The sequence below is a fragment of the Sturnus vulgaris genome, unplaced genomic scaffold (assembly GCF_052056855.1).
Source record: "Sturnus vulgaris isolate bStuVul1 unplaced genomic scaffold, bStuVul1.hap1 Scaffold_320, whole genome shotgun sequence".
In the NCBI taxonomy this organism is placed as follows: domain Eukaryota; kingdom Metazoa; phylum Chordata; class Aves; order Passeriformes; family Sturnidae; genus Sturnus; species Sturnus vulgaris.
Window position 1 is genome coordinate 46425 of NW_028276390.1, and position 14557 is coordinate 60981.

Below are 14557 nucleotides of genomic sequence, written 5' to 3' on the forward strand. Positions count from 1 at the left end.
AGTGCTAGCCTTATCTACAGGCTGATCCACAGCTCATTTGTAAAGACAAATTCAACATTCCTCTCAGCTAATAAATGAGAAGTTAGCTGAAAAAAGTAAAAACTGGATTTTTTTTCTGGTGTGTGTCGGACAATACAGTGGAGAGAATTTGCGGGAGGATGATCGAGGATATCCTATTATAATATCGTTCTCGGACATTTTACTATTTTAGATCATCAGCTGTATTCTGAAAGAAATCTATTTTAATGATATGTGTACGTTTGCACGAAGTTATAGTTAAATATAGCTTGCGGCTGGGCTCTTTAATGAATAGGGGTATTTTTGGTTTTAATTCAATATTTTATGCTTGTGGTGTGTAGTGTGCTGTTTTATTTTTTAATGTTATTTACTACGTGCGCTTTTGTTTTTGAGTGAAGGTAACTTTCTGGATGGCTTTGTATTTGAGGCAGAATGAATTGAAGTAGGTTTTTAAAACTGATTTTTCATATGTACGATGGGGAGTTTAGTAGGGGCAGCTCTGATGGTGGGGGCTTGGTTGTTAATTTTATCAGACGGCTTTTGTTAGATACAGCTTTTAATTCTGGAAAGTTTTTTTTCTAATGTCGTGCTTTGAAGGTGGTTTTCGAGGATGTATGGTATAGCTTTATTTTGTTTGTAGATGGTGTATGATAAGGGCTATGGTCTATTTATCTAATGCCATGTTTTCTCATTCAGGTGTTGATAAGGGAGTTCTTGAATGGCGTTTTGTGTTGTTTTTGTTTTTGGTGGGGCGTTGTTTTTAAAGGATACCTTGATAAGGTTTGCCGATGGCGTTCTAGGCTGTAGCATAAGGCATAGGGTAGTTTTTGAATTATTTTGTGGTGGCTTTGATTCTTGCCAGTATGTAGTGTTTGTTTGAGGTAATGCTGTGTAGCTAATTTCTGTTTTCTTATTAATATTAGAATTGGAGTGTTGTAGTATATGGGCTGTTATTATATCCTAGGGGTTCTATTTATTTGGTTTGATTGTTTTCTAGTTATGGATAATTTTTCTCAAAAAACCATTTTCAGAATTTCAGGCGTGACACAAAAGAACACTCAGATTGCTGGAAGGGAAACGTGTGCCCAGATTGTCTCGAAGCAGTGCTGCTGTCGGTTCTCGTTCAGTCGTGTCTTCTGAAAATGAGACTGTTGTATTCATTGCGCTGTGCTAAACACTTGTCATTCTCCCAATGCCAGGAAACAGATGAAGCTTGAAGAAAGAGGAAGGAATTTGGAAGCGTACAAACAAGCTGAGAAGAGGTTCAGAGATCAGGGTGCTCACTGGCAGCAGGGGCTGGGGTTAGGGCTGAGCAGGAGCAAAGCCGGAGCACATCAACCTCACCTCGTGTTTTCTCGGGGGCTTTATGGCCCTGGCAAGAGAGAGATGTTCACTGACGAGTCCCAGGCCGAGCCGTGAGCACAGCATGTTGTGTTGGAGCTGGGGGTTTTTTTTGAGACGTTCAGCAGCCACACTCTCTAGTCAAGAGTCCTGAGGTTTGTTGCTGCTCCACTTTCATCCTCATATCCAGCTTCCAGCCCTTTTCTTCTCTCTGTCCAGTGTGTCTTTTGTGTTCCTTTCTTGTCCTGTGTGCTCCCCATCCCATTCCCGTTCCCTACGGAGGGGGAGGGTGTGGAGACTGGGGGCTCCGACGTGGTTTGGGGCACCCCAAGGTCCCTGGGAAAGGGAGCCGGGCTGCGCTGGAGGAGCAGGTGAGTCGGGCATGGGGGGGGGGGGGGGGGGGTCGGGTCATGCTGGGTGCCAGAACATTGAGAGGGAGGGGTGGGTGCAGAATGCATGAAAAACAGAACCATAAAAAATAGCTAAATATAGTCTAAAAGGAATGTTTAAATGCTTTTTATTTGGGTAGAGGCACGGTTTTTATAGCTAATATAAAAATAAAATATAAAGAATAGAACTAGATTGGTATACATGTAAAATATAATGAAATCTAAGTAGCAAATATCTATGAAAAATCTAGTGTATAACAGAAATAATGCAAATATAAGAATATGTATAAATATAAAATAGAGCTATGAGAATGGGAATAAGAATGGGGTAAAACATCAGTGAGAAATGGAAAAAAACCACATGAAAAATGGTGGGAAAATCAGTGAGAAATGGAGAAAAATCAGTGAAAAACGGGGGGGGAATCTTTGAAAAATGGGGAAAAAAATCCGTGAGAAATGGGGGAAAAAAAATCCATGAAAAATGGGGGAATAAATCAGTGAGAAACGGGGAAAAGTGGGGGAAAAAATAATTGAGAAATGGGGAAAAAATCAGTGAGAAATGGGGGAAAAAATCCGTGACGAATGGCGGGAAAAGTCATTAAGAAATGGGGGAAAAATCAGTGAGAAACAGGGAAAAAAATCAATGAGAAATGGGGGAAAATTTGGGACAAAATCAGCGAGAAATGGGGGAAAAATCAGTGGTAAATGGGGGAAAAGTCGATGAAAAATGGGGGAATATTCAGTGAGAAATTGGGGGGGGGGGAAATCAGTGAGAAATGGGGAAAAAATCCATGGAAAACAGGCAAACAATCCATGGGCAATGGCGGGAACAGAGCGAGCTGTTGTTGCTCGTGCTGTGGTGGCCGATGCTGTGGGGAAAAAATAAGTGAAAAATGGGGGCAATAATCAGTGATAAATGGGGAGAAAATCAGTGATTAATGGGCGGAAAAATGCATGAAAAATGGAAGGAAAAATTCAGAGAGAAATGGGGGCAAATATCAGTGATAAATGGGGAAAAAAAATCAGTGATTAATGGGGGGAAAAATGCATGGAAAATGGGGGGAAAATTCAGAGAGAAATGGGGGCAAAAATCAGTGAGCAATGGGGGGGAAAATCGGGAAATATCCATGGAAAAATGGGGGGAAAAAATCAGTGAGAAATGGGGGAAAAAATCAGTGAGAAATGGGGGAAACATCATGGTGAAATGGGGAAAAAAAATCTTTGATAAATTGGGGAAACAAATCATTGAGAAATGGGGGAAAAAAATCAGTGAGAAATGGGGAAAATATGGGAAAAAATCCAGGAAAATTGCGGGAAAAAATGCATGAAAAATTGGGGAAAAATCAGTAAGAAATGGGGGAAAAAATCCATGAAAAATGGCGGGAAAAATCAGATCGGCGATCGATAGCTAATGCGTGCCTATGGATTAGATCGGCGATCGATTGATCACGACTACCGATCGATTATATCGGCGATCGATTGATCACGACTACCGATCGATTATATCGGCGTTCGATTGCTAATGCCTGCCGATCGATTAGCCCGGCGATCGATTGATCGCGCCTGCCGATCGATTAGATCGGCGATCGATTGAGCGCGCCTGCCGATCGATTAGATCGGCGATCGATTGCTAATGCCTGCCGATCGATTAGATCGGCGATCGATTGATCGCGCCTGCCGATCGATTAGATCGGCGATCGATTGCTAATGCCTGCCGATCGATTAGATCGGCGATCGATTGCTAATGCCTGCCGATCGATTAGATCGGCGATCGATTGATCGCGCCTGCCGATCGATTAGATCGGCGATCGATTGCTAATGCCTGCCGATCGATTAGATCGGCGATCGATTGATCGCGCCTGCCGATCGATTAGATCGGCGATCGATTGAGCGCGCCTGCCGATCGATTAGATCGGCGATCGATTGCTAATGCCTGCCGATCGATTAGATCGGCGATCGATTGATCGCGCCTGCCGATCGATTAGATCGGCGATCGATTGATCGCGCCTGCCGATCGATTAGATCGGCGATCGATTGCCAATGCCTGCCGATCGATTGCTAATGCACACTATTTGCACACTCCTTGCACACCCTTTGCACTCATACAGAGGCAGGAGGTTTCTCAGTTCTGGTCGGGGTTTTTTGGGGCGTTCATTTCGGAGGATTTCCTCAAGGATTGGGACACTCCTTGATTCCATCCCTTGCCTGTCTCCCAAGCGCCACCCTGTGGGCAGAGCGCGGTACTGCGCGCCTGCCTCTCCCAAGATGGCGGCTCGGGTGTCGCGCCCCCGACCTTCTAACTCTGGCTGCAAAAGGAGGGGGGCACAGCAAGGAGCCCGCTCGCTCTAGTGGGATGCCTGCGCACGACGCCGACACCGATGCCACGGGTGCGATTTTCGGCGGCGTTTCCAATCGTGCGGACATCTCCTTCAGCCCGCTTCGGCCCGGGGAAGAGGGGCGGGGCCGCCAGCGATGGTCCCGGCGCAGCCCGGGCAGGCTCGGGGCGGAGCCGGGGCTTGGCGAGGCGGGGCACGGAGGTCCCGGGGACGGGACCGGGCGGGGCCGGGGCGGTGCTTTAGGGGCGGTCCCCAGTGGTCCCGGGCGGCACCGGGGGCGGGGCCGGGTGATCCCGGAGCGGTACCGAGCTGTGCTGGGGACGGTGCTGCAGGGGCGGTGCCGCGCCCGCCTCAGGGTGATTGAATGCCCAGAAATCGCCTCCTCTGCCCCGTGCTCACACTGAGCTGCGGGCTGCAGCGTGCTGTCGGAGCTCCGCACACAGCACGGATTTGGGCTTCCCCTCCTCTCAAACCCTCTCCCCCTTCTTCCTCCTCCTCATCTTCCTCTTTGTCCTCTGTCACTGCTGAGGCTCTGGAAAGAACTGAAATTCTGCAGGGAGAGATGTCCTCTCGTGGCCCCAGGGACTGCCTCGGCACGGGCCACGAGCGCCTCCGGCCCCTGCCTTCTCCTGCTTGAAAAGATCACCTGGAGCCCGAGCTCGGGGGGGTGAAATCAGCTGAAATCCAGGTAACTCTGTCAAGTGCCCCCCAGGGACATCGGCGGGGCTGGGGGATGAGGGTTTGAAACAGCAAATTCTTTGGAATATACACCTGTCCCTGTGCTGATGCTGCTGAGCTTCCTGCCACAGTATATCCCCACTCCATGAGGCGCTGTGAGGTTATGGCAGTGGGAATTGAGCAGGGAATTCGGGGCTATGGGCATAATTCACGGGAGCTAGCAAAGCTGACAGCCAACCCCAAATCGGGGCACAGCACAGAGAACAATCTGTGTGCTGCCCTGTCAGCTCAAGCTCCTGGGCTGGGAAGTATTGGGAGTTAAATGTATGGAATTACACAAATCACAGCAACTGGCATCACCCAGAGGGACAATCCAAGGCCCAAACAATTCCTCCACAGTCCACTCTGGGAAAAACACCCTGTGCCTGCCAGGAGCTCTGACCCTGCTTTTCCTACCAGCTCCTGAGCAGTGTCAGGGCCACCACGAGGCCTTTAAAATCCAGATAAACCCCAAATCCTACACAGTGAATAATCCAAAGAAAGTACTGAATTGTTGTCATTAAAAGCTCAAAACTCATTAAGAATTCTATGACAACAGTGTAATGGACTCCCAGGAACCTCATGAATGCTCTCGGTTTCATTTTTGTGTATTTTTACTCCCTCATTTGGCAGCTTGTAAAACTTATCCTGGAATTCAGAGGTCAAGCAGGATCGACTTTGGATTGACCTTCACCTCTGTTCCCACTTTGTGCAAACACAACTCGTGCCCAGGTGGGTGAACTCATCACCTCAGCTTTTCACTCCAGAGTATCCCCTCCTTATTTCCCTGTAGATGAACTCAGATCCACTCCTCACCTCCACTGGTCATCCAAGCGTCCATTCTGTTCCCCACAGGCCCTGGTGGCCCCAGGGAGCTCCCTTGGCCTTTCTCCTGCCCCTCTGCAGCCCGAGGTCGCTACACAAACAGTTCTTGTGTCCCCTCTAAATGACCCCGGGTTTTCTGCTCAATGAATGGCATGACCCGTGCCCACTGCTCATGATTCACCCAACCAAAATCAAGAGCAAATGTTGCTTGGGCTTTAAGAACTTGAAATAACTCTGAAGCAAAAGAAATCACCTTTTTCTTCTGGTTTTTATTTTTATTTTTTCATTTAAGATGCTGGACTTGCCTCTGTGGATGTGTGCTGAGCTCTCACTGCAGGGGACTGTCAGGCCTGAATGGCTGTGAGTTCGTGTTCTTCTCAGTAGGGAATCAGAAATTATTCTTAGACCATAGAATTGTTTTCTGAAACCTTTCCTCTTTGTGCCCTTGAATTTTTCAGCTGTTCCCTGTTGTCACTTCCCCTGCCTGACTTCTGTGCAGCTCCTAGCTGGGAAAAACTGGGAAAACTTAGGGGGTACAGAGGTGGAATTTTTGGCTGGATTTTTCTAACATTTCTAATTTTGCTGAACTTATTTCCCCAGTGAGAAGAGCACGAACTCACAGCCATGCAGGCCTGACAGTCACTGCGGGAAATCTGACACAGTATTAATAAGTAACCTTTCCTGAGAGCAGTCACCACCCCAGTCCTCCAGCCTTGTCAAATGTTTGCAATGAATGGAGCCAAGTTTTAATCCTTAATCTAAATTTATGTCAGCTTTTGTTAGAAAGATACCGGACAGTAAATCATACAAGAGAATTTAAAAATTGCACAAAGAATAACCGGCCCAGACCAAACCCAACCGCCCCCATCAGTGCTCCACCCCAATTTTGGGAGAAACAGTGATACAGTTTATAAATACTCTCCTTCCACACTATTCAGTCCTTCACCGCACATCCCCAGAGAGGAGTCCCTCAGACCTTGCTCCCCTGAACACCAGGAGAGCTGGAGTTTCACCCAGATCCCACATTCCCATGGCAGTTAATCCCAGCAGGGAGGCAAAGAGGAACCCTGCATCCTCTGACATAGCCCACAGCACGGGCAGCACCAGGAGCCCTCCAGGCTCAGACCTCTGGTGCTGAAGCCTCTGGGCTTTGGCTGATCAAACACCACAGCTCTTGGCAAAGATGGCAGGAGAGTCGTGATTCTTCCTGTCCTGAAAGAGAGGAGGAAAAGAAAATTAAGTCGACTGCAGAAGGATTCCAGCTCTCAACTTCTGCTCTGATTCCTCACTCTGGGGTTTTATCCATGACAAGTGACACCAATTCAGAGTGCCCTTTTCCAGCATTTTTATTCCTAACTATTAAAAGGATGCTCATTTCTCTTATTGTATTCTTTGCTTAATTTTATTAGAGGCATTTTCATCCCAGACCCCACTTGTCAGTTCTTCAATCCTTTAGCACTGGACTTGGCACAAAGGGATACCCGTGGTGCTGCATCACAAGAAATCCCAAAGAGAAACCCCTTCCAAACCTGACGGAGAAAGCTTTCAAGGCACTCCAGAACACAGACAGCTTTTCCTGCCTTGTCAGGCCACACCAATTCTGTCCCATCCACCTGAACTGTGCAGGTGAGGAAAAGGCTTTCCTTGCTCCTCGGGAATCACTGTCTGAGACCACAGATGTCCATCCTGGGCAGCACCTGGAAACAACGTGGGAAAGGCAAAATGAGAGTGTTTTCTATCAGAAAATTACTACTACTAATAAATAATAATCAGAACTTCTGGACAAATTTAGTAACATCACTTTGATATGAGAAATACAGGCCATGCCCATCCTTCTAGCCCAGGTGAAAACAGGAAGGAGAACTAGAGGAAAAGCAGAGTCCCTTATTTGATCTCTGGACACAAACTGAGGCCTTTTCCCTGTGAAACCAAACTCACCCTTCCAGGGTTCCTGAGATCAGCTACGAGGAGGCTTTTGGCACTCCAAGAGCAGCTGGGTCACAGCTGGATGCGGCTTGGGTCTGGGAGACACCGTGCTCCTTCTGGAATTATAGCACGCAAATGCCTGCTCCTGGCCCCAGGCCCGGAGATAAAATCGGTGGGGTTTTTCCCTGTGCAACATTGTTCACCCCTCCCAGGTTCCTGAGATCTGCACAGAGGAGGCTTTGGGCACCCCAAAGGCAGCCAGGGTTACAGGTGGGGGCAGCTTGGGGCTGGGAGAAATCCTCATCCATTTGGAATTTTATCAGGCAGAAACCTGGCTGGGTGCACAGGTCTCTGGACACGACCAGTGGCCCTTTCCCCTGTGAAACAAAACTCACCCTGCCAGGCTCCTGAGACCACTTAGGAGGAGGGGTTTGACTCTCCAAGAGCAGTCGCAACGAGAGATGCTCACACAGAAGGCCATGCAGAAGAGGAAACGAGCGCACCCGCAGCCCCCCAAGGCGCGCCCCAACGCCCCAGACCCGGCACTGCCAGCTCGGGCAGTCCCATAAAGCATCCCCCGCCTCCGCAGCGGCGGGACAGGCGGGGCCCGGGGTCCCCGGGTCCGCACGGGCAGTCCCCGCGTCCCGGCCGGTCCCGAGGGTCCCGAGGAAACCGAGCGTGCCCGGAGGCGCGGCAGGACGGCAGCGCAGCGCCGCCTGGCGGCGGAGCAGGAGAGCAGCGCCGGGCCCCATGGCAGTATCGGTACCCGTGCGCCCCCTGCTGTCCGCGGCGATGCAGCGCCCGATGCCGAGTTCCACGCCCGTGTCGCCGAGGGAGAGGGGCACCGCTGGCTGGGGCCTCCCCGCCGACACGGACAGAAGCCGAAGCAGAAGCCCCGGTGCCATTGGCGGCCCCTACCCAGCGGGCCGGGCTCCGCCGGGCCCGCGGCCCCGCGCGGTATCGGGTCGGCCCGCTCCCGTCTTCGTCGCACCCGGGCCCTGCTCCTGGCATGAAGCGCGTCACCGCCCCGCGCCGTCCCGCCCCCCGCGCGTCATCGCGTGCGTTCGGCGGCCCGCCCCGGGGGCAGTGCCGGGGGCGCTACCCGGGGCGGTGCCGGGGCAGTGCCGGGGGCGGCACCGGGGGCGGTGCCGGGGCGGTGCCGGGGGCGTTCCCGGTCGCCGTGCCGGGGTAGCCCGGGGAGCGGTTCCGGGAGCGGTTCTGGGGGCGGTGCCGATTGCAGTCCCGGTCACTGTCCCCAGTCCCCGTCCCCAGTCCTGGTCCCGGTCCCAGTCCCCGGTTCCGGTCCCCGATCCTGGTCCCAGTCCCAGTTCCCCGTCCCGGAACCCGATCACGGTCCTGGTCCCAGTCCCCAATCCCGGTCCCGGTCCCTGTCTCCAGTCCTCGTCCCCGATCCCGGTCCCGGTCCCTGTCCCAGGTCCCCGTCCGCGATCCCGGTCCCTGTCCCATTTCCCCATCCCGGTCCCCGATCCCAGTCCCGGTCCACGTCCCCGATCCCGATTTTCCCCCCCCTTTCACACTGATTTTTCCCCCGATTTATCAATGATTTTTTTCCCCATTTTTTCCCATTTCTGATATTTTCCCCCATTTTTCAGGGATTTTTTCCCCCATTTCTCACTGATTTTTTTTCCCATTCTTCATGGAGTTTTCCCCCCGTTTTTCACTGATTTTTCCCCATTTCTCACTGACTTTTTCCCCATTTTCCCCCATTTCCCACTGATTTTTCCCCATTTTTCATGGATTTTTCCCCCCCCGTTTCTTACTTATGTTTTTCCCCGATTTCTCATTGATTCCCCCCCCCCCCCCCCCCCATTTCGCACTGATTTTTTACCCATTTTTCCCCATTTCTCACTGATTTCTTTCGCCATTTTTCATGGAATTTCCCCACCCATTTCTCACTGATTTTTTCCCCATTTCTCACGGATTTTTTTCCCCATTCTTCAGGGATTTTTTTCCCCATTTCTCACTGATTTTTTCCCCATTTCTCAATTAACTTTTCCCCACTTTTCCCCGTTGCTCACTGATTTGTTCCCCCATTTTTCATGGATTTTTTTCCCCATTTCTCACTGATTTTTCCCCCCCATTCTTCATGATTTACAGGATACTCTATCGTTAATGGAAAGCAATTAAAGGAAGGGGGGAGGTTAGCAGCCACCTGGTCAGCTCAGACAGCAGAGCTGCACACGCTTTTGAGAGCCTGTGAATTATAGCAGGACAAGACATTAAATATATTTACTGATTCTAAATATGCATATGCGGTAATACATGCATTTGGAAAACTATGGGGAAAAAAAGAGGTTTATTAAGCTGCAGAAGAAAGAAGAAAAAAATTGGTTTACAAGGGATGGCAAGCAGTGGATACCAAAAGCTCTAGCCTTACAATTGTTAAAACAACTTCATTAAAGGAGTCGTTCTGTGCCTTCTTTGGGGTGAGGAAAAAAGGCTGAGGGGGGCTCCGACGTGGTTTGGGGCACCCCAAGGTCCCTGGGAGAGGGAGCCGGGCTGCGCTGGAGGAGCAGGTGAGTCGGGCATGGGGGGGGTCCTGGTGGGTGCCAGAACATTGAGAGGGAGGGGTGGGTGTAGAATGCATGAAAAACAGAACCTTAAAAAATAGCTAAATATAGTCTAAATGGAATGTTTTATTGGTTTGTGTTTGGCTAGAGGTAGGGGTTTTTTATAGATACTGTAAATAGAAAAGATAAAGAATAAAAATATAGAAGCAAATATAAGAAACCAATATATAAATATATTACATTACATTATATTATGTTATGAAAATAGAAATATATAAATATTTAGACTTTAAAAGGAATTTTTTATTGTTTTTTATTTGGTTAGAGGAGGGTTTTTAATAAATAATATAAATAATATAGGCAAAAATATACAAATATGCAAAAATAGATACTGACATAAAATTATTATAACTATATATGCATATATATATGTAAGTATAAATCTATAGAAATAAATATAAATATAAAATACATGTATGTAGTATGTAATAGAAATAATTTATCGATTTTAATATGTTATATTAAATAGTATGTTATAATAGAATGTAAATAGCATATAGTATATTAATATACAAGTAAAAAATACGTTAAATAGTATATAAATATAGAATACACAATATAGACATATAAATCTACAGATATAAATATGAAAACTAAATAAAAAAATATATTCAAATAGAATTTAAAATAATGGAGTTTTTTGTTTCTATTTGGTTAGAGGCAGAGCTTTTAAAGAAATAATATTAAAAACTATGAACCTACAAATATAGATGGATATAGATAAAATAGAAATAACATTAGTAATATAAATCTATGTATATAATGAATAATAAAATAATATTGTATATATGATAAATAGAATAGCAATTAAATTGAATATATGAAATATGTCTAGATTATGACTATAAATTAAATATTAAAAAATAGATGATTTCTCTATATAAAAGGTTTTTTTTTTCATTTGGTCAGAGGCAGGGCATTTTTAGTTTGGGTCGGGGTTTTTTTGGGGCGTTCATTGAGAGGATTTTATGACGGGTGGGGACTCTGGTGCTTGGAACTCTCTCCCTTCTCTGTCTGTCCCTGACAGGGCGGCAGTGCCGGGCTGAGTTGGGCGGCAGTGCTGCCGCCGTGTGGACACAGGCGGGTACTGCACCGTGCCCCTCTCAGGATGGCGGAAGGGCCCGCGGGCCGGGACCCAGCCCTGCGGCAGCGCTCAAGATGGCGGCCTCTCTAGGACCCCGGCGGATAGGCGTCTACATAAAACGCCTGCCCGCGCCCGCCGGCGCCCTCACGCCCGCGGCACCGCGGACCGCGCGGCCGTTGTCGGCACGCTCTGAAACGTCCGGGAAAATTGGCGGCGAGCGGATCGGCGTCGGCGATGTAATCAGGCATCTTATGCCTACACACCGGGGTCCTGATTTTTTCCCGCCCTTTCTGCCGCCATTTTGGGAAGGTCAGGTGGGGTGCCGCCCGAGCCGCCATTTTGAGAGTGCGGACACACTCAAGATGGCGGCCTCTCTAGGACCCCGGCCGATAGGCGTCTACGTAAAACGCCTGCCCGCGCCCGCCGCGCCCTCACGCCCGCGGCACCGCGGACCGCGCGGCCGTTGTCGGCACGCTCTGACACGTCCGGGAAAATTGTCGGCGAGCGGATCGGCGTCGGCGATGTAATCAGGCATCTTATGCCTACACACCGGGGTCCTGATTTTTTCCCGCCCTTTCTGCCGCCATTTTGGGAAGGTCAGGTGGGGTGCCGCCCGAGCCGCCATTTTGAGAGTGCGGACACACTCAAGATGGCGGCCTCTCTAGGACCCCGGCGGATAGGCGTCTACGTAAAACGCCTGCCCGCGCCCGCCGCGCCCTCACGCCCGCGGCACCGCGGACCGCGCTGGCCGTTGTCGTCACGCTCTGACACGTCCGGGAAAATTGGCGGCGAGCGGATCGGCGTCGGCGATGTAATCAGGCATCTTATGCCTACACACCGGGGTCCTGATTTTTTCCCGCCCTTTCTGCCGCCATTTTGGGAAGGTCAGGCGGGGTGCCGCCCGAGCCGCCATTTTGAGAGTGCGGACACACTCAAGATGGCGGCCTCTCTAGGACCCCGGCGGATAGGCGTTTACATAAAACGCCTGCCCGCGCCCGCCGCGCCCTCACGCCCGCGGCACCGCGAACCGCGCGGCCGTTGTCGGCACGCTCTGAAACGTCCGGGAAAATTGGCGGCGAGCGGATCGGCGTCGGCGATGTAATCAGGCATCTTATGCCTACACACCGGGGTCCTGATTTTTTCCCGCCCTTTCTGCCGCCATTTTGGGAAGGTCAGGCGGGGTGCCGCCCGAGCCGCCATTTTGAGAGTGCGGACACACTCAAGATGGCGGCCTCTCTAGGACCCCGGCCGATAGGCGTCTACGTAAAACGCCTGCCCGCGCCCGCCGGCGCCCTCACGCCCGCGGCACCGCGGACCGCGCGGCCGTTGTCGGCACGCTCTGAAACATCCGGGAAAATTGTCGGCGAGCGGATCGGCGTCGGCGATGTAATCAGGCATCTTATGCCTACACACCGGGGTCCTGATTTTTTCCCGCCCTTTCTGCCGCCATTTTTGGCAGGTCAGCCGGGGTGCCGCCCGAGGCGCCATTTTGAGAGTCCCGACACGCTCAAGATGGCGGCCTCTCTAGGACCCCGGCGGATAGGCGTTTACATAAAACGCCTGCCCGCGTTCGCCGGCATAAACATAAATATGCATAAATATAAACATAGACATAAACATGCACAAACGTTAACCTGCATAGATATAAACATAAACATAAACATAAACATAAACATAAACATAAACATAAACATAAACATAAACATGCAAAACAATAATAATAAATATAAATATAAACATAATTAGAAATAGAAATACAAACATTAATAAAATCAGTGAGAAATGGGGTAAAATCAGTGAGAAATGGGGGGGAAAAACCATGAAAAATGATGGAAAAATCAGAGAGAAATGGGGGAAAAATCGGTGAGGAATGGGGAAAAAGATCAACGAAAAATTGGGAAAAATCAGTCAGAAGTGGGGGATAAAAATCAGAGAGAAATGGGGGAAAATTCGGTGAGGAATGGGGAAAAAGATCAACGAAAAATTGGGAAAAATCAGTCAGAAGTGGGGGATAAAAATCAGTGAGAAATGGGGGGAAAAGTCGGTGAGAAATGGGGAAAAAATCAGTGATTAATGGGCGGGAAAATGCATGAAAAATGGGGGAAATAATTCAGAGAGAAATGGGGGCAAATATCAGTGAGAAATGGGGGGGAAAATCAGGAAATATCCATGAAAATTGGGGGAAACATCCATGAAAAATGGCGGAAAAAATCAGTGAGAAATGGGGAAAAATGGGGAAAAAGGAGTGATAAATGGGGGAAAAAATCAGTGAGAAATGGGGAAAAATGGGGAAAAAGTCCACGAAAAATGGGGGGAAAAATCCATGAAAAATCAACGGAAAAATCAGTGAGAAATGGGGAAAACATCATGGTGAAATGGGGAAAAAATCAGAGAGAAATGGGGGAAAATCATTGAAAAATGGGGGATAAAAATCAGTGAGAAATGGGGGGAAAATGGGGAAAAACATCAGTGAGAAATGGGGAAAAAAATCTTTGATAAATTGGGGCAAAAATCAGTGAGAAATGGGGAAAATTTGGGATAAATCCACGAAAATTGCGGGAAAAAATGCTTGAAAAATTGGGGAAAAAAATCCGAGAGAAAATCCCCGGGAATCCCCGGGAAAATCCCCCCGGAATCCCCGAGAAAATCCCCCGGAATTCCCCGGGAAAATCCCCCTGAATTCCCCGAGAAACTCATCCCGGAATCCCCGTGATAATCCGTCCGCTATCCCCGAGAAAATCCCCCAGGAATCCCCCAGAAAATCTCCCCGAAATCCCCGGGATAATCTCCCCGGAATCCCCGAGAAAATCCGCCCCGAATCCCCTGGAAGATTCCCCCGGAATCCCCGAGAAAAATCCCCCCGGAATTCGCCGGGAAAATCCCCCCGGAATCCCCGAGAAAAATCCCCCCAGATTCCCCGGAAAAATCCCCCCGGAATACTCTGCAATATCCCCCGGGAATCCCCGAGAAAATCCCCCCCGGAATCCCCGAGAAAATCCCCCCGGAATTCCCTGAGAAAATCCCCCCGGAATCCCCGAGAAAATCCCCCCGGAATTCCTCGGGAAAATCGTCCCGGAATCCACGAGAAAATCCCCCGGAAATCCCCGACAAAATCCTCCCGGAATACTCGGGAAAATCCCCCCGGATTTCCCGGGAAAAATCCCCCCGGAATCCCCGGGTGAAAATCCCCACGGAATCCCCGAGAAAACCCCCCCGAAATACTCGGGAAAATCCCCCCGGAATCCCCCGAGAATATCCCCCCGGAATACTCGGGAAAATCCTCCCGGAATCCCCGAGAAAATCCACCCGGTATCTCCGGGAAAATCCTCC

The 14557-nt window shown here is 49.5% G+C and overlaps 2 long non-coding RNA genes across 2 annotated transcripts; one reads left to right on the forward strand and one right to left on the reverse strand.

Moving 5' to 3' along the window:
- The first annotated feature begins 4311 nt into the window (after positions 1–4311).
- On the forward strand, positions 4312–7398 carry LOC148217730 (uncharacterized). The gene is made up of 2 exons (XR_015800809.1): positions 4312–4772; positions 5435–7398. It is a non-coding gene; the product is annotated as an uncharacterized LOC148217730 (long non-coding RNA).
- On the reverse strand, positions 6371–8576 carry LOC148217731 (uncharacterized). Its single transcript, XR_015800808.1, has 2 exons — positions 7156–8576; positions 6371–6838 (listed from the first exon to the last, which is right to left on the reverse strand). It is a non-coding gene; the product is annotated as an uncharacterized LOC148217731 (long non-coding RNA).
- Positions 8577–14557: the final 5981 nt, after the last annotated feature.